This window comes from Microcaecilia unicolor, chromosome 5, assembly GCF_901765095.1.
Source record: "Microcaecilia unicolor chromosome 5, aMicUni1.1, whole genome shotgun sequence".
Taxonomy (NCBI): Eukaryota; Metazoa; Chordata; class Amphibia; order Gymnophiona; family Siphonopidae; genus Microcaecilia; species Microcaecilia unicolor.
The window spans coordinates 144726411-144747064 of NC_044035.1; the positions used below are offsets into that span (position 1 = coordinate 144726411).

A 20654-nucleotide genomic window follows, 5' to 3' on the forward strand; every position below is an offset into this window, starting at 1 on the left:
CTTTCAAATATTTCTTAAATAATTCCTATGGAGCAAGGTAACAAGCAAAAGTAATATTAGATAATCTCAAAGTGTGTGATCGCAAGGAGTTCTCAAGAGACTCTAAAGTGTTGTGAAGCTATAAAGAATCTTTGACAGTTGATGCTGCGGTATCTTGCAGACAGTGTTCCAATTTGAAAAATAACTTTAACCATTTGTGACTCAAAACCAAGTCGTCTCAACCAAGTACAGTTTCCTCAGTGAAAGTACACAATTGTGGTAGAGTACTTGGTGCCAGTTCAGTCCGAGTTCCAACCATCCAAACATCTTTCAAAGTAGTTTCATCCACCTATGTGCTCCTCTCAGCAGCTACCAGCTCTCCCAAATTCAACAGTAATGTAAGCCCCTCAAACCCAGGAACAGACCCTATCCTACATGTACCCAGTGTACATGAAATAACTCAGCTTGAGCTACTATTGAAAAAGGTGCAAGCAAAATCTAAATAAATAATAATAATAATAATAATGTACCTGAATAAAATTTGAATGTGTCACCTGTAATAATGTTACCTCAGACAGAGTATTCATTTAAAGGCAAGGGGAAAACTTCATTAACACATTAACCTTGTCTCAAGTTCTCTAAAAAATAAAATAAAACTTTGAGGAAAAATAAGTAAATTACTCAGAGAAAAGATGTTACAGTAAGGATTTCAGGTATAGGATAATAAAAAGATGACCAATGAGGGTTTAAGAGAATATGTTCTACTTGAAATGGGTTACATATGTGAACTAATTAAACTATAGAAGTTCCATAGTATCTTGGTTAAAAGAGATGCACAGCAGACAAAAAAAAATGTAAACCTCAAATGATTAAATGAATACATAAATTCAGCTGAATTTTTACAACTCAAATGATTCTTCTCTCCTCCCTTAACAGTAAACTATGTGGAGACTTTTTACAGCTCAGAACACATCCGTGCTTACGGTAACCAGAACCAAACTGTTCCTATTAAGATATCAGATAAATGAATTCTGCAGAAAATTATGTATTTTATTTTCTATAACAGCCAAACCTTTCTCTTAGAAATAAACATACTATTTAGGAATTAATGCTTCTCCCTATTTTGATTTATTTTGTACAGGAAAGCCTTCACACTGGTCTATGAATCAGCCAGGAAAGTAGTTTTATATTCCCTGTTTTTACCCTCTATGTAGACAAATATGATTTAATGGGACAGAGTCAGCATGGGTTCACCAATTTGAAGGTGTGAATAAACATGTAGATAAAGGTGAGCAGGTTGATGTAGTGTATCTAGATTTTCAGAAAACTTTTGATCAAGTTCCTCATGAGAGACTCCTGAGAAAATTATAGTCTTGGGATAGGAGGCAAGGTTCTGGTGTGGGTTAGAAATTGGCTATTGGACAGAAAATAGAGGGTAGGGTTAAGTGGTCATTTCTCTCAATGGAGGAGGGTGAACAGTGGAGTGCTGCAGGGATCTGTTCTGGGACCAGTACTGTTTAACATATTTATAAATGATATGGAAATCGAAATGACGAGTGACGTGAACAAATTTGCAGATGATACAAAACTATTCAAGATTGTTAAAACATGTGCGGAATGTGAAGTATTGCAAGAAGATCTTAGGAAATTGTAAGACTGGGCATCCAAATGGCAGATAAAATTAATGTGGACAAATGCAAGGTGATGCACATTGGAAAGAATAATCTGAATCATAGTTCCCTGATACTAGGGTCCACCTTGGGAGGTCAGCACTCAAGAAAAAGATCCGGGTATTATTGTAGATAATATGTTGACATCTTCTGCTCATTGTGCAGCAGCGGCCAAAAAAGCAAATAGGATGCTAGGAATTATTAGGAAAGAAATGGCGAGTAGGACCGAAAATACTATAATGCCTTTGTATCGCTCCATGGTGCGTCCACACCTTGAGTATTGTGTTCAGTTCTGGTCACCATATCTCAAAAAAAGATATAACAGATTTAGAAAAGGTTCAGAGAAGAGTGACCAAAATGATAAAGGAAATGGAACTTCTTGTATAAGGAAAGGCTAAAGAGGTTAGGGCTGTTCAGCTTGGAAAAGCATTACCAAAAGCCGTGAAAACTATGTACGACCACCTGAACTTCCGGAAAGCACTAAAAACCAACCTGCGCAAAAAGGCATACCCATCCAACCCAACCTAAGTGCCTAAACCTCGCAACACAACGAAACCAAAGCTCGTAATAGACTCTATGCAACTCTTCCCCTCTATGATTCCCCAATGTGCCTATAACACATGAACCTTGTTCATCTACTACAACTCACTGTATTTGTTTCAGTACCGGAAATGGCGATTGCCTCTACAGTATTATGTAAGCCACATTGAGCCTGCAAATAGGTGGGAAAATGTGGGATACAAATGCAACAAATAAATAAAATAAGAGACGGCTGAGGGGAGATATGACTGTGGTGTAGAAGTAAGTCATTTTTTTTTACTCGTTCCAAAAGTACAAAGAGTGGGACACTCGAGGAAGTTACATGAAAATACTTTTAAAATAAACAGGAGAAAATATTTTTTCACTCAATGAATAGTTAAGCTCTGGAACTCTTTGCCGGAGGATGTGGTAACAACAGTTAGCATATCTGGGTTTAAAAAAAGTTTGGACAAATTCCTGGAGGAAAAGACCATAGTCTGCTATTGAGACAGACATGGGAAGCAACTGCTTGTCCTAGGATTTCTAGTTTGGAGTGTTTCCACGATTTGAGTTTCTGCCAGGTACTTGTGACCTGGTTTGGCCACTGTTTGGAAAACAGGGTACTGGGCTAAATGGACCACTGGTCTGACCCAATATGGCTACTCTTATGTTCTTATGTCTCTTTAAATCTCATTGAGAATGTAGACAGAAATTAATTCTAATTTCTAGGTGTTATAGGTGCAGTTGCTGAATACTTATCTGATTACTTTCAAGCTTTCTTGGATTTTCTATCTTCTTGCTTGAAAACGGTGGGACTCAGCTTCTTTTTCTTCAGCGTGGAATGATGAAGAGCAGCTGTAGTGGAACCTACTACCTAATACTAAAACCAAATCAAGATGGAGAGAAAACTACCTCCTTATCAAGCGTGTATGTGCAACCTGTCAAGCAGGATGTGTTCCTAATAATAAATTCTCTTTTATTTTTTTTTAGAATCTATATGCTGTATTTGTCTAACTATTTCTTAAATAAATGTAATTTATTGTCTTCTGATATTATCAATCTCAGATATGTTTCTCCTCACTGTCTGTTGTCTTGGTTGACTCTCTTCAGAACTACTATTCACTTCACGCACACAGTAGCAATCATCTAGAAAAGATTGAAAATTGGAAAAGCTCTGAATAGACCACAGGAATTATTTCATACTGTAAAGTTTTTGCTTGGAGGTTATAAGCGTGATATTGTGGATGAGGTTATTGATAATATATTTGTGAAGCTTTTGTATGATACAATCTGTAAGTTGGGGATGCCAGTGAAAGATCAAATTTGTATGGCTCCCCTAGATTCTAATATTGCTGGAGTGGATTGATGGTTGGAATTCATACCTTTAACAGAGTAAGATAGAGATAATGATTCGATCTGTGACCCCAATGTGGGCTGTGGTTGATCCCTGCTCTTCAAGTTTATTACAGGTATTACAAAAGGAAATAACTCCTATGACTTAGAATATGGTGAATATGGACTCCTTTGCAAGAAGGAGCTTTTCCTGCCTCTTGTGACCAAGCTACTGTAAAATTAGTATTGAAGAAGGCAGGTTTGGATCCTAAAGAACTGAGTAATTACCGGCCTATTTCTTTTTTGCCTTTTGTTGGAAAGATCATTGAAAAAGCAGTTTTGAAGCAACTTGATGAGTTTATAGAGGTGAATAATGTTCTTGATGCATACCAGTTTGGATTTCAGAAGGCACATAGTGTTGAATCACTGTTGATCTCTACTGTTGATGTGATGGAAGATGGAGGATGGTACTTGTTTCTGTTTGGTTTCACTGGATATCTCTGGTGCTTTTGATTTGGTTGACTTGGAGCTTTGACTTGTGAAATTGAAAATTTGGGGATAAGTGGACAAGTGATAAAATGGTTTCAGTCTTATTTGGTTAGAAGAACTATGCTAGTGTGGGCAGGTTTACAAGTTTCTGAAGAAGTTGTGTGGAGCGAGGGTTCAGCTTTATTGGCTTCTCTATTTAACATTTTTTGGCCCAGTTAGGTGTAGTGTTTGTATCTCTAGGGGTTTCTTGTCATGTGTATACTGATGATGTTCAGGTTTTTTTCCCCCAGTACAGGGTTCGGGTCATGGTTTGGATGCTCAGTTGAGCGTTTTTTTTTTTTTTTTGAACAAGTGAGGATTTGGATGATGCAAAATGGTCTGGTCTTGAATGTTGCTAAAACTGAAGTTATGGGAAGAAGTGAGCATGATAAGTGGCCTGATCATGTGAGATCATGTGAATATAGGGGATAAATACATCACTGTGCAAAAACAATTAGCTTATTAGGTATTCACTGGGATTGTGCATTGAATATGAATGTTCAAGTCTCAAAGGTAGCACAGCTGTGTTTCTTTTTCAGTTACATCTTTTGCACAGATTAAGACCTATGTTAACTTTGTATGATTTCAGAATTGTAGTGCAAAGTCTGATAGTGTCACAGATTATTGCAATGCCCTGTATCTTGGTTTGTCATCTCCTTGACTCAGTGCATTGCAAGTGGTGCAGAATGCCGCAGCAAGACTTACTGTTGATGTATCAAAATATTCTTCTATTTCACCGGCTCTTAAGGAGTTGCACTGGTTACCAATATTGCAGCCTATTCATTATAAAGTGTTGGTTTTGGTGCATCAGTCTATTTATGCTGTTGCCCCTGTGTATTGCCAACAAGTCTTCAAAGTGTATCCTCTGAAAATTCATTTGAGATCGGAAAATATGATGTGGCTGTCCTTGGATCCAGTGATGCAGACATGTTATATGGAAACCAGAACCTCCTTTTTTACTGTTGCAGGTACAGAGCTATGGAGTGCTCTTAAAGGACACAGCTTCTTAAACCATAGCTGTTTGTGACTGCATTTTATTGAACTATACTTTTTACTATATTGTGAGCTGCTACTGTGATTATAATAGAAACTGTGTTTTGTGTATGTAGGACTTGATTGTGCATTTTGTTTTGTAAACCATTTAGTTTTTAGGTGGTATATACGTTTTTAAAAATAAATAAATATCTTTTAAAAATAGCTATTGTAGTGTCCACCACAATTTATATTTACAGTGGCAATGAAGTTACTGAAGAAGGTGGGGGGGGACCCCTTCCTCCAATTCAGAATCCTCAGAAAAATTCAAACACTTTCTGAATTAAAAATGTAACTGAGGCATATCTCAAAGCTTCCACCGTTAAGTTATTTCTATATGAAATTAAGATCTAATTCCAATAACTTTCTCTTTTTAATATAACAATAAACTGTCACACTTAGTTTCTCACAGAACTTTAAATTATTTTAGTTCTCACACCTTCCTTTTAGGATCTTAGAACATTTCAGTTGGATGAAAATCACTACTTAGTTAACTCTAATAAGCATCAAAACAACTTTTTTCTTTTGCTCTAATATAGTATTTCCTCCCACCAAATGGTCACAAAATTGTTAGTCTATCCAAAATGTATTCACACTTTAGCTATCACTTCCACTTAACAAACTTCTTCACTTGTTAATCAAACAAATTATTTATCTCTTGAGCTCACACTTTAACCTCCCAGACTTTTAGACATATACCCTGCCTGTTCAGAGTCCAACCTTCTTCTCCCCAGAGGCTCTAGAAAAATCCCCAGAAATGGGTTCCTTCTATGAGCTGTGCAGCCAATCAGGTTCAAGCTGTGTAAATCTCTTTGGAGACAGCTTGCCAAACTGAGTCCAGCACGGCCCAAACATTACTAAAATTCTCTAAATTATCCTATAGAAACCCCTCATTTTCACTTTTTAACATCATACCACACCTTACAGCCATGCTTCCTAACAATTATTGCAAAAATCTCACTGGTAATCTCTTTTAACGCCAAAATGGGAAACTCATTTTTTTTTTTAGCATTTTACATATAAAACATCATCAAACATGGTCACAGTACCTCTTTGGGACCTTTGGGCACCTGAATGTTTCAACTTATAATGTTGCAGGAGCAGTAAAAACTTGTAAAATAATTTATTTTCATTAAAGGTGTCCTTGCCAGTCTTTCTTAAGAATTCTGGGTATGTGCGAAAATTCATGCCAATTTTGGGCTGTTCCTGGGTTTTCTTTGTCCCCCTCTAACTTCCCAGCACTCCCCAAGCCATTCATACAAAAATTGCACGTCACTGCACATACATGATTGAACAATTGTGATGTTTTCGCTAGAATCAGGGCAACATCAAGCCCCATATATGTGGGCCATCCCTACCTCATGACCCCTTTATTTAATTATTTATATGTGCCTCTGGGCCTCCCAGAACTCTTCTTGAAGTATGCCAGTGCTCTGGCCGAAAACAGGACTGCCTGGCAAAGCCCCAAGATTCTCCTCAGCCGTTGCCTTTCCTACCTGGCCCTCCTGGCCCAAAACAAGCCTCCTGTGGCCTGAGATGAGGATCTCTGCGCCTAGAATGGGCGCGCCCATGGTAGGATCATGACGGGAAATAAATCATGTGGTCCCCACTACCAGAAACCCCTTATTGCTCCTGGGACCCCCCCCCCCCCCAGGTAAAAACAAAATTTTAACCAAGGGTTACAGTAAGAATACTGCCTTAGGAGGAGGAAGTACCATTGCCTCCTCCCTTCCTTGTGGCAAGCTAACTGAGACATATTCACTGGAGGAGTTGTAGGGGACATGAGTTGACCTATCCACTGACAAACCAATAACAGGCTGAGGAGGTGGTGTCCCAATCCCTGAGGATATAGAGGCTTCAGTGGGGGATAAAGGACTTACAGCTCCTGATGGCCTCACATTGTCTGTCTTCAGTTTCACATGGATGTACATTGGGCTTTTCACCACACAAGGAACAGATTACTAAGTCACATCAGTGTCCATAGAACTTTCTTTCAAATGCACTGAACAGAACAGTCTTTTCTTCTTTTGCAGAGAAGGCTCGTACTTCTGTGGTAAAGAGACAAAACATAGGGTTTTAGTCATATTTCAGAAAACACTAGAGTCTCATCAACTGATGTGACATATAAGGGCATGTTCTCAAAGTTCTGAGTACCCTTTGAGATACTGTTATGCTATATCTTAGGAAGTGTAACAAATTAGGAATTCTCTTTACCATCAGTTCTGTTTTATTAATTGCCACATCAATTGGGACTGACTCTTCAGTAAATGTTTTGGGTACGTTGCACACTTATGCAAGAAGTATTGTTCTGTCAGCAAATTTATATAGTGCTCAGCACTCTTTGAGATGTGCATTTTGCCTCAAGAATTTCTGGTAAGGTGCAGAGAATCGGTTGGGGATTTTTTTCTCCCTGTTTTTCATTCCTGTTCTTTTAGAATCATACTTCAGTTAGGATTAATGGGTACCAGGGATTTTAACTGAGACCTGCAGCTTTAAATTGGATGTTTTATCATAACATTTCTTGACCTGTCACTACCTTGGATCTCTTGCACTGGTCTTCTGCTTCATGTCTTTTTAGTTCACCTGATCTTCCTATTCCTGTTTTGTTTTTGTTTTTTTACTCTTGCTTTGGAATTACTGACTTTGCATGTTACTGCAGTCAGATCTATAATGAAGTCTTGGCAGCATTTCTGAGGTTAATTTCTATAAAAACAGGATATGTTTTTCAGCACCATTTCTTGATGTTAGGTGTAACTTTATTGCAGTTCTAAGGAAACTTGAAGAAAGAGTGTATATAAAATTGACCTTCTTGTGTCATGCAAGAGAAAGAAAATAGGAGAGAAAAGCAAATTGTCATTTGAAAGCAACTTGAGGGGAGTTGTGGGCAGAAATTAACCAGATGACTGAACTTCTTCAGCTGTCATTCAGAATTAAGGAGAAAGCTGTAGCTTCGGTCTGCAGGAGGCCATTAAAAAATATAAATAATATGAATGCTAGTAACAAGAATAAAGGAATCAATCTGTGAAAAGAATCCGTGGCATGCAGGGACTTGAAGTAATTCCGTCAAACCCTGGTGGGATCTTATTCTAAGCTTGCAGCAGTTAATTGACAAGGTAATAAAATACAGCAGCCTACAGGTTCTGAGTACTATGTTTATTCAGATGTTGAAAATGAACCTTGATTTGCAACAGTCTTGGGATTTGTCCCCTGTTTTATATTGCTTCCCATCTGACTTAGCCTAGTTATTGCAACAAAACAGGGGCATAGCCAGACAACAGATTTTGGGTGGGCCTAGGCAAAAATTGGGTGGGCACAAAGTGTTCTACCCCCCCCTAAAAAAAAAAGATCTCAGTTGGTGGGAAAACGCTTCTTTCCACCTTGGCAGCAGGCATGCACTGAAAACTGAGCATGCACAGGTGCCGGTGTCATGGAGAGTAGCGTTTTCATTACCATCAGGGGAAAATCTTCAGCTGGCGGAGCTTGGGATTCCCTCTAAACCACTAAACATGTGCTACTGTTGGGTGGGCCTGAGCCATAAATGGGTGGGCCCTGGCCCACCCAAGCCCACCTGTGGGCACGCCACTGCAACAACAGCTTTTGTTTGGGGACCATTCATAAGGGCTGCTGCTCCTGGGCCCTAAATCCAGCCTCTAGATGTCACTATTGCCTAGTGATGGGGGAGTCCACTTCGTCTCCAGCTAACCTAGTGAGCAGAAAATATAATCTGGGAATGAAACCTAGATTTTCTATCCCATGACTTAACTCTTTTCACATCACTAATGGAGCATCATAAACCACCTGAACGATTGCAGTGCAATGTGTTTTACAAGTTTTGGCTTACTGTAAAATGGAAAGAGGCAGGTTTCTGTCCCCAAACTTAAATGATGATGATGTTAAAACTTAGTTTCTATGCATAAATTGAGACCCATATACAGGGTAATTTAAGCATCATTTCGAATAAAGAATATAAAATGTTTGGATGCCCGTCTTGAGCTGATATCAATGTGTTTATCAGGTTTCTAAGCTCCTTGTTCATTCACTGACACTTTCTCAAGCTACTTGCTAGTAGAAAGTGACAAAACTATTCTTTTGTATTTGCAGGTTTTCAAGACAGCCTTTTCCAGCTGCAGACTTTTGTCACCTTTATGATGTCCTTATAAGACGATGCATGAAACAGAGCTTGAACACAGAGTTCTACTGTAAGTGAGATTGTATCTCATGAATCTTCATTAAGGACACTTTGGTCTTTATTGTGTTTCATTAGTTCCAACATGAAGAGTAGTTACCTTAAAATTAAGAGATTCTTGCTCTATTTATAACCAGTTTTTCTTGATTAACTGAGCAAGATCACTTGTATTGAGGACTTGGCTGTCATTTGTTTCTTAAAGCGAAGCCCCAAATCACTTGGGGAATTCTTGCAGATTAAGTTTAAGTCTTCAATTCTTAGATATATATAAATTGTAAATATAGTATTTATTTTCCAGCTAATCAGTTTTTTTTTTTTGAGGGTACAAAGAACCATGGATAATACTGTAAGTTATGTTTTCTGATGGCATCAAATATATATATACTAGTAAAAGAGGCCCGTTTCAGAGCAAATGAAACGGGCGCTAGCAAGGTTTTGTCGCCAACTCCCCCCCTCCCTGGCCAACTCCTTTGTTGTTCTGCCATTGCTCCGCCCCCAACGTCATGACGTTTGATGCGAGGGCGGGGCCCGGAGCAATTTCCCACCCCCACCCCACCTCCCTGCCTCCCTCCCTGCCAACCCCTTCATTGTTCTGCCATTGCTCCGCCCTCGAGGGCGGGGCCCAGAGCGATTTTGGTGGCTTCACCACCACGAACCTTCGAACCTTTTTGAAGGAAGTCAGGGCTTGGCTTCACTGACGTCAGTGTCCTCAGAACGTTGAGGGTGAGTTTTATTATAGTAGATATATATGTATATATATATTTTTTTAGGTAATGTCAATTCGATTATTTTTTCATATTATCATTATTAACATCACATCTTATCCTATTTTACTTGTATGCTAATGTATTATCATTTTATTTACCCTATTTAACTGTTATTCTGTACATTAATTATAACAACATGTCTGAACCTTTTACTCTGTTAATAGCAATGCCATTGCAATATAATGTAAGCCACATTGAGCCTGCAAATAGGTGGGAAAATGTGGGATGCAAATGCAACAAAATACATAAATAAATGCCAAAAAGGCACAATTATTGAGTGGAGAATACAAGATAAGTAAGGGAAGGGGTGAGGAGAGTACTAGGGGAAGTGGTGTCTTTTCAGTGTTTATTGTTCACTAGGCAAATCTCTCCTAATTACACCCTTCTCCTCCATCGCTAACTCCAGACTCCGCTCCTTTTATCTCGCCGCACCTTATGCCTGGAATAGACTTCCTGAGCCATTACGTCAAGCTCCATCCCTGGCCGCCTTCACATCCGGGCTAAAGGCCTACCTGTTTGATGCTGCTTTTAATTCCTAACCTGTCACCTGCTCGTAACCTTTATCTTGTCTTCCTCTCTTCAATAGTCCCTTTTCCCTGTGTGTCCTATCTGTCTGCCCTACCCTTATCCCTTATTTGTCCTGTCTGTCTGTCCTGATTTAGATTGTAAGCTCTTTTGAGCAGGGACTGTCTTTTCTTCATGTTCAGTTGTGAAGCGCTGCGTACGACTGGTAGCGCTATAGAAATGATTTGTAGTAGTAGTATTGGGTAAACACCTGTTTTAATTTTTGGCATAGGGGCAGTGATTCCCAAACCTGTTCCTGGAGGCACCCCAGACAGTCATGTTTTCAGGAAATCCACAATGAATATTCATGAGAGAGATTTGCATGCAGTGGAGGCATTATTCTTTTGAGAATATTTCAGTTGCTGATTATAGGCATTGACATTGGCTCTGTGTGGTGAACCAAAAAGTTAAAATGGTCTTTTGGTTAGATATTTGTTTGGTTGTCCCAATAAAGTTATATAAAATCCCTTTTAGTGAGTAGAGATTTTCACTTCCCCTGGCTATGAACAATTTGCACAATTCTGCATGAACAGACTGATGGGTTTAAGTTTCAGCATCATATAAACTATGCAGTACATTTAGTTCATACTTTGCTTACGATTGTTATGTTAAACATTGAAAAATAAAATTTAATTACTGTCAGTGTTTTCAATAGGGTTGCTAGCTCAGCTTTATTACATATTTTGACTATTTTTATATTGCCCCATTTTAAATGTAATGGACTGTGCTTAATGTTCAGTGTTTAGGGCTCCTTTTACAATGCTGCGCTACCATTAGCAGCGCGCTGAATACGAAGAAATCCATGGGAATAGAATAGGCTTCTTCGCATGTTGTGCACTGCTAATCGGTAACACAGCTTTATAAAAGGAGCTCTTAATTTTAATAAAGGTTTGATATACCGCCTTTCTGAGGAGAAAACCAAAGTGGCATGCAATATTACAATAGAGCTGAAAGGAAAAGAACTACAATATATTTGACAATTCAGGGGAAAAAATAGTGCTGCAAGGAAGCCTTTCTATATTCAAAAGATCATCTCCAGGTTTTTATTTCTTTTCCCGCTTTCCTGTGACTTTGATGTCAAAAACATAGTATAATTAAGTGTTTGAGGTTAGATGTTCCAAAATGGCTTAGTAGTTCCCTATGCATCAGTCAGGGTTTTATGTGTGACTCTGGCTTCTGCTCCTTGTAGAGACTTGAGCTGTGTACTGTCTGCCCACAGTAGTCAGTCAAGACTGCATTTCAAAGTAACTGATAGGACTTGTATTATGCTTTTTTGACAATCCCTTCTGTGAATGTTGTTGGTTAATGATCAGTGTGTTACCTGCACAAAGATAAGATCAGCTTTTGGCAAAGAAAGAAAGCAATATACAAATAACTGCTGGGAATGTGTGCTTCTCCTATCCGAGGAGCACATAAACTCAGTCTGAAAATGAAAAGGTCCTGGCTGCCTTGCTTCAAAATGCTGAACTGATTTGGGTTACATGAAGGCTTCTATCATTAAAAACAGGGAAAAACATGTTATAGAAGCTGGTCAACACTGCCCTTGAAATTTGTAACCTAGATTTACACTGAGGGGCCACTAGCAGTAGATTTCTACAGGGTGGGCAAAGTGAAACCTGCATATGATGGGGTCAGTGGTATCTGAAATTGATTCCAGTATTTGAACCTAGTGAAACATCACATATAGATTTGCCATGTTTTGGCTCACTGAATATTTGAGATGTGCTCTTGGTAAACCCCCATTGTTTCCTGACTCTGTGGAGATGCTGATGGAGACTTTAGTCTTTGGTACCACACTGTGTGCACTGTTTGCTGCTTCCATCACAGAATCATACCACATGCTCCAACTATTTATCTTTGCTTCGCTTCTTGATTTAAATATGCCCTTGAGTGGTACAATTTGGTGGCAGCCTTAAACAAGATGAGAAAACAACAAAAGACAAAATATAAATATTCTGCTGCTGATAATGTACTGCCTCCACAAGTTGTTGAGGAATAAGAATAGAAATAACCAGGGGGTAAAAGGCATGAGGCCAGGGGCATGGGATGCCAAGAAATTGTTTTGACTGAATGCATTTTAAAAATAATTAGTTTATTGGCTTTCAAACGTGAAACAACTCAGCATGTATTATGCTAGGTGACTATTTTGTGTGTCATGTTTCTCTTCCATCCTCTTAATTCTAATGATTGAACATGACCTTTTGGGAACATTTGTTTACTAGTCTCCTAATTTTAAGAGACAGTAAAGAATATTTTCAGATAAGCTTGTGCCAGAATCAGATGGTATTCTAGTATAATTTAAAAATTTGAGCCTGAATGTGTTTCATTCAGTAGACTGGATTCCAAAGACTTTAAGGTGGTTATTTTAGAAGATCTGTCCTTGTTTTGGACATATGAAGGTGGCATTTAAACATCCATATTGCTTCTATGTCAAAATCCCAATTATATAAAGCTAGGATATGGACGTCTGCAGTATGTTCATATGGCAAGGGGGCATAAGTACATAAGTATTGCCATACTGGGACAGACCAAAGGTCCATCAAGCCCAGCATCCTGTTTCCAACAGTGGCCAATCCAGGTCTGGGCATCAGCACCCCAACAAAATAGCCTCTGAGAAAATATTCCTATGACAAAATAGCCCGTCACAAAACAGCTTACCTATAGAAAAACAACTTGAATAAGTAGCATATTAAAAACTGTAATGAACAATAGAAACAAATACACTCTTCAACAATCAGAATCGATTCATTTCATTAGTTAAATGGATGATGTAAATATGCTAAAAATATAACCCATATAAACTGACAGTCTCTAAATGTACAGATCAGGTTATGTGCCATTGTTCTAAGGAATATAATAATGTCATCGGCATTATACTTAAAACCAAGTGCCTGTAAATGTTTATCAAGGGTACATACTTGGACTTTGACAACTCTGGCTGCTGAATGCCAGCACAATAACAAGACAGTTCTATTTCAGTGGGATCTTGTTCCTTCCTAAAAGGATCGACAAGTTTAAATATAGAGAGATAGTGACAGTTGCTGGTTTGCTGAAATGATCAGTGCCATGCTTCTATAGAGTTCGTATGAGGCAAACCATTCAGGATGTGGTCACGTACATTCCAAGTTGCAAATGCATAGTGAGACTGGGCTCTCTGGTTTTGCCACTGCCGCCCAATTAGTGTCCTCCCAGTAATCAATTACTGGCGTTTTCTCAGGATGACAGTTTTTGACAATGTTCTCAAATCCCACTGGGATGTTGTCTGTTGGTAGGAAACTCAGTGCTAGCAGCATCTTTTTGTTAATCCAGATTTGTTCATTGCCTCTGTAAACATCTGATAAACCACTGTCTTGCACCTTCGTCCAAAGACACTGCCCTAGATGAAACAGACATGCAGTTAAAGGAGAAACTGGAAACAGTTTCAACATTGTATTCTGACTCACTTAGTCAGCATGCTAAGGGGATTCAAATTGGGATGTAACTACCAAAGCTTTTGAAGTACACACATGTATGTTTTTTCCCTTTGTTTCTCAACAAATTAATGGCCTTGCAGGATTATCAAAGCATGGACTGAAAATATCTGAAAAATAGTTTTGGGGCCATTTTAAACATCCCTTCAGTGAATCGGTGTGAGTTTTCCTCAAGAAGGCGAAGATTTTTGCTCATTCCAAACATCAAGATTTGATTGTCATCACCAACACCTGAATCTCAAAGAAGGAAGTTAAACTTTTTGGTAGTCGGTCGAAGTTCATTACAGATATCAATCTTAGCGACAGTTTGAGGGTTAGGATAAGGTTGATGAGCATACTTACATTTATGCTGTATGACCCTTTGCAAAGCTACATATGCAGGAAGATAAACAGACGACTCCAGAGAAATTCCATTTGTACACTGTTATATTATCTGCCTTACCTTTTCCGTTCCTTGTTCAGTGTGTCTCCTTATCTGAGCCATACAGCGAACAGCTTAATTCTTAGAAACATCAGGCACATGGTTTGTTCAGTAATAGTTGTTGATGTGTAGTCACATACTTTAAGGCGTCCACAACAGGATGTTGTAAGACACCACCATGATGCCCTCCCATCAACATTATTTCTTGACTTCCAATAATGATATCCAGCTTCTAGCAACAAGTCTTTCCCTTTCTGTTACTCAACAATCTGATAGGCCTACAGAAAATTGTAGAATATTGAAAGTTGTTCCATAATTATCATTTTAAAATTGATGACACATACTGCTGCCAATTGTCAGCCACAGTTCCCATTTATAAGTGTATAGTGACAATAAATTTAATGTGAGAACTATAATGTATTTTAATAAAATGTGTTTAAAACATTGAAGAACCAACCTTAAATGTGCATTTCTTGACAATCCAAACCATGACAAACTGACAAAATGTGGGAAACAATGAGCTAAGTGTATTACTGCTACCAGCTGACTTTATTCAATCCGCCATGCTTCTCATTCTAAACAAAATTAAATATGCCAAAACTTCAAAACATAATGTAGATTTGATGTAGCCTTTATTTCTGTAGCCTCCTTCTAATGGTCTTGCATGCCTCTTTTTATCAACCTGTTTATTTAAATCCTATAAAACATCAAAGCATAATTGGACCCTGTTGTTGGGGACTGATTTGTCATGAACCATTTTGTTGGTGGGCCATTTTGTCGAGGGCTATTTTTTGGGGGCTGTTTTGTGTTTAGCCATTTTCTCAGGGGTTGTTTTGTTGGGGCTATTTTGACTTGGTACCCTGGGCGTCTTTTGTTTTTGTGAGGGGGACTAGGGAGGAGCCAAAATATGGACATCAAACTCTAATCACAAAGGAGAGGGGATGTCCATGTCTGAAAAGATGGATGTTGTAATTTAAATCTTGACACGTTCGTTCAGATTACAGAAAGGTGCTCTGATAGAGCAGCTGTCCACTGGAGGGATTAAGGGAACTGGTCTGCACAGGGCCCTGCAATTGCTAAGACTGGCCCTGTACACTGTGTAGGGGGTGGGACTGGGAGAGCTGACAGCAGCATTTACAGTTCTAGAACTTTGCATGCGGTTGCACTCGCTGGTCTCTCTCTTAATTTTCAGACACCGAGCCAGGGAGGGAGGCAGCGGATCGAGCAAGCAGGAAGCAAAGGAGTGAGCAGGTGGGCTATGGGGTGGGGAAGTTAAAAGGCGGAGGTGCCCACAAGAGAACGAGTGTCCAGGTGGTGGGGAGGAAAAAGAGAGAGATGGGGTGTTGCTGGAGGGAGGGAACAGGAAAGAAAGAGGCGGGATGATGGAGTGGGGGAGAAACAGAGGGGTGAAGAGAGAGAGAGAGAGCATGCAATGTTGGATGGTGACTGGTGAGGGAGACATGGGGCAGTGTTGGATGAGGGTAATGATGGAATGGGGAAAGGAAGACAATGCTGGATGATGGTGGGGGCAAGACAGTGGGGCAGTGTTAGATTGGGGCAGAGAGAGAGAGATGATGCATGTCAAGTGGAGAAGGACAGGAGATCCTTTAATGCAGGGGACTGGGAGGGAGGGAGGGAGAGAAAGAAGAGATCCTGGTAAGTGGTTTTATAAGTCAAAATAAAAAATAAATATTTTGTTCATACCGATCTCTTTTGTTTAAACATAAATGAATGGGCTATAAGCCCCTAATGCAGTCCATTGGTTTTCTTATATTTTGTTCTTGTGATCACTTATACTGTGCTAAAATTGAAAACTCTTATCTCTATCTGATCATTAATAAAAGGAGCTCATTGTGAACACTATCCACCCTAAAAGGTTGTTTTGTGGCTGTACATGAGGAATTGTGATATTATGATCCATTGTTTCATGTTGTTGACAGTCAGTCTGTGTTTTCCGTATGGGTGTTATATTGGTGTATTAGGGTCTGCCCAGTGTAATATTTACAGTGCTGCCTTTTCATGCATAATGTTGTTGCTCGTTGAGTCCTCGGAGTTAGTGCTGTTATGGTACAGTATGGTTCTGAGTGTGTTTTTGTACAAGTTTGTACATAGTGTTTTGCAGTTGAGGGGATTATGTGTTGGCCTTACTGAGGTGACACCTACACGTTAATTTAATTTTAGTTTGTCATAACATCAGACATGGTTTTAGAATATTTTGGAGGATCTGATGTTGAATTGGTCCATAGATGTGTATGTAGTTTAGTGTTGGTAAGTGCTTGAAACTCTCAAATAAGTACAAAAAATATATATATTTTTTAAACTGTCAAATAAGTACAAAAAATATATATTTTGTCCTCCATCTTTTAAGGCAGCTGCTTCAACACCTTTTTATCCAAATTTTACAAAGCTTTTGGAACTTACTCTTCCTGTTGGCACAGCTACTTGTGAGAGATCCTTTTCTGCCATGTAACATGTACGAAATTGGCTGAGATCCACAATGGGTCAGGAAAGACTGACAGATTTATGTTTACTGAACATTGAAAGTGATCTTGTTGGAGATATTAACCCTGAGCAGATCATTGACACCTATGATGCGAAGTCTAGTCACCGGATGTTTGTTTATTTATTTATTAGGATTTATTTACCGCCTTTTTGAAGGAATTCACTCAAGGCAGTGTACAGTAAGAATAGATTAAACATGAGCAATAGGCAATTACAACAGTAAAATATTCAAATAACACTTCAAAGTATGGCATGGTATACTACTTACAATGTCAACATAATGCGTAATAGAACATTATAATTGATAGTGAAGGGTAAGGCAAATTTGTAACATATAGGGGTATGTTTACTAAGGTGCATTAGTGTTTTTACCGCGCCTGTAAATTTAAGGCGCGTTAAACACTAATGCGCCTATACATTTCTATGGACGCATTAGCGTTTAATGCATGTATACCATTTACGTGTGTTAAAAACACTAATGCGCCCATAGAGCTGCTTAGTAAACCTAGCTCATAAATAGGTAAGAAAGTAGGAAGAGATAGAAAGCAAGGTGACTGATTTAAAGAAAGTTGCACATGAGGTCAGAGAGATGGCTAAATATTATCTCTGCTAGGGTATGAGTGGATGTTACTCCACTAATGTGACAGTTTCATTTTAGGATTTTCCATAGGTGGAAATAGCAGTGTTTAATTGATAACATTTTTTAATAGTATACATTGGTTAATATATACTTATGTCTTTTGCTGATAACTATGAATATGTTCTTTTGTATGTTCATAATATAAATGTTAGAATATAGAGGTCCCTGAATTCAAGGTTTGATAAATCTTGAGTAACAGGTTGCCATGGTGCCTGGAAATTGGACCTTGGCACTGGTGCTTTTGTGTCATCTAAAAGTTCTGGCTGCCTATTCTGTAGAAATGTACTTTCCTTCCAACTATACTGTTCAGTCACCAAGTTCTCGGACAGTTTGAGTAATCACTTTATTCTTTGACATATAATACACTTCTAATATCTAAATTTAATAAAAGGTATTACTTTTGACTATTTTACTTATTTTTTTTTCTGTGTGTTGTCAGACAGTTATGGATGTAAGCACCACCCCTAACTCTACCCCTTTAGCCTCCCCTAACAGTTGGGCCACCGACCCCCCCCCCCCCCCCCCGCACATACTCAGCTTTCACACATACGCAAAACTGAACATACACGGAGGCCAGCACCCGCTGGCAGCTGCAGCTCGGGGATAGTGCCGGCAGCCGCCCGAGATAAGTTTATTTAGCAGGAAGGAGGTCTTCTGCTGGGGATCCCCGCCAGCACAGGTACTTCATTTACTTTGGTGTGGGGTGGAAATTAAGGTAGCATTTTGTTTTAGTTGAAGGGGTCCAGGGGATCCAAGCTTTATCCAAACCCAGATGGAAATTAAATTAGGGTTTTGTTTTAATTGGAGGGGGTGCTGATAGGTGGGTGGAAACTAAATTAGGGTTTTGTTTTAGTTGGTGGAGGGGCAGTGATGAAATTTTTGGACCCCCCTCTTTGTTCTCGGGTCCACCCAAAATTGGCTGTCTGGCTACGCTACTGTCTTAACTTAGAGAAACTAGCTGTAGAGATAGTAAAATAACTAAAAATAAAATAAAACTTTCCAGAAAATGCCCACTGTGCCCTTGTTCACAGTGACCTCTGGTTGCTCATGTGTTCTTTACAGGAGCACTGATTTGATTTGATACACCAAAAATCAGTGCCACAGGCTAGACCTTTTTCTGTTTAAAGAACCATATAGTGCTAATATGCTAGCCATCCTTATTCAGCAGTTGTGTTTGTAAAGGGCAATTCTGATTTTATTTAAAAGGGGCATAACTTTGCCATGAAAATGCAGTTCCCTGTAAGGATTTTATTTTTAAATTACCATGAATGTTGTACACTGAGCCTTGTATGCAGTAAGTTTTGGAGGTGAGTCATTTAAGGATGTGTATCTCAGCAGGATTGACTCTGCTACAGTAATAAAAAGAAATCTGTTGTCATCTTCAGGAACAGAAATATGATAGCTAGAAATATTGAGCCGCACTATTTCAGGGGAAAAAAAAAAGCAAACCTTCCCTCATTATGACTGTCACCATAGTTACTGGTAATGGATCCATGAGATGTAGCTGAACTGATGTAATAGAGCCTCAAGAGCTTTTGTGCTAAAGATGGCAATGTGATTGTGAATTGCTTCTCTTCCTCTTTTGGCAATGTGACAGCAAGAGGATTTAATATATATGTATTGGGGAACATGTGCTAGCTTTTCATTGAGAGCCAACACTGCAAAAGTTAAAGCAGCACAGACTCTATTTCTTTAAGGTGCAGAATAGTTTTATTTAAAGAGGATTACAGGCTAGATAGAATAACAGCACTCATCAATCAATGTGCATATATATTCTCTGGGGATCTCTACAAGAAGAATATGTATCCAGAGAACACTGCATTATTCCTAAACTATTTTGCACTGGATCAGTGACTTCCATGTCTTGAAGGATAAGCTAAGCTACGATCTCCAGTCCTGATGTCATCACTCTTCTGTCTTCCTTTGGTCAGTGTTGGATCTGGATCTGTTTTGCTTGCAGAGCAAAAGCTCATGTGGTCTTGCTTCTAGAGGTGGAGGTAGAGAGAGAGCTTTATTATTGCATGCAGGATGAGAGAGAGAGGACAGGCCTTGCCCTTTTTTCAGGGTGAAGAGAAAAAAAAAACAGAGGAAAAACTGCTGTCTTTGTCCCGTTCCTTTTTTAATGCCATCTTGACCAGCCACAAGATGTAGATCGTGCGTATAACCCAGTCACTTAGCAGGAAGAGGTTAAGACTGATTCTGTCTGGTGCTTAAGATGTAGAGAATAGGTGAAGAGGTGGGTGTTGTCTTTTGATTGATTCAAGCTGATTTTTGTGGGTCAGGTGCTCATGGCCAGATGATTACATCAGAGCTAATTACTAATTGATCCTTAGACATTAAGGTTCTTCCCCATGCTTGTAGGGCTGGGACTGAAAATGAGTTTATCATAGCAGAGAAGCTGGTCTAAGTGAGTAAATGGCCAGGTGCTTTTATTTTAGGAAAGCTCGGCTGCTTCTTTTGAAATGGTTACTTTTGTAGTTTGAAGTGCTCTTAATTATATGGAAACAGAGCTGAATTTCTACCGCTTCAGCCATTTTCTCAGTTCTAGAATGTGTAATATTCCTTCATCAAGTGAAATGAATAATTCGGCACAAAACATATCACTACCTCACAATAGAAACTCCTGATTTTTCAAGCATTGTTCAAATACAGCAAATGAATGCATTCACATATAGTGGAGGAAAATTGTTTAATATTTGAACATCAGTCAAAGTTCTTTACATTTTTGTACATATTTTAGTTGATTTCTTTTCCTAATTTTATTTTATTCTTGCTTTTTTCTGCTATTTTATTCTCCTCTTGTTCTTCTCTCCAGTTTTTCTATTCCATTACTGAAGCCTCCTGATGTCTGTGTATCTCAGGAGCATACCAACTGCAGTTTTTCCACTTGGTCCCATGTTGGTTTCAAGCACTCAAGATTTTTCCACATCAGGTCCACTACTTATGTCATTATAAACAATGATTTAGAGTCCCTTAAATTCTTTATATCCATATACATTTTCACATTCTGCTGTCTAAAAAATAGAATTTAGATTGCATTAAAA

General features: G+C 38.8%; 1 protein-coding gene across 4 annotated transcripts in view; it reads left to right on the plus strand.

Annotated features, from left to right (window-relative positions):
• Positions 1–20654, plus strand: part of NDST2 (N-deacetylase and N-sulfotransferase 2) — a 619227-nt gene that overhangs the window by 253472 nt on the left and 345101 nt on the right. For all 4 annotated transcript variants that reach the window (XM_030203391.1, XM_030203392.1, XM_030203393.1 and 1 more), the window contains one exon: positions 9162–9259. The gene's annotated coding sequence lies outside the window, so the exon portion shown is untranslated. The remainder of the gene's footprint in view (positions 1–9161; positions 9260–20654) is intronic.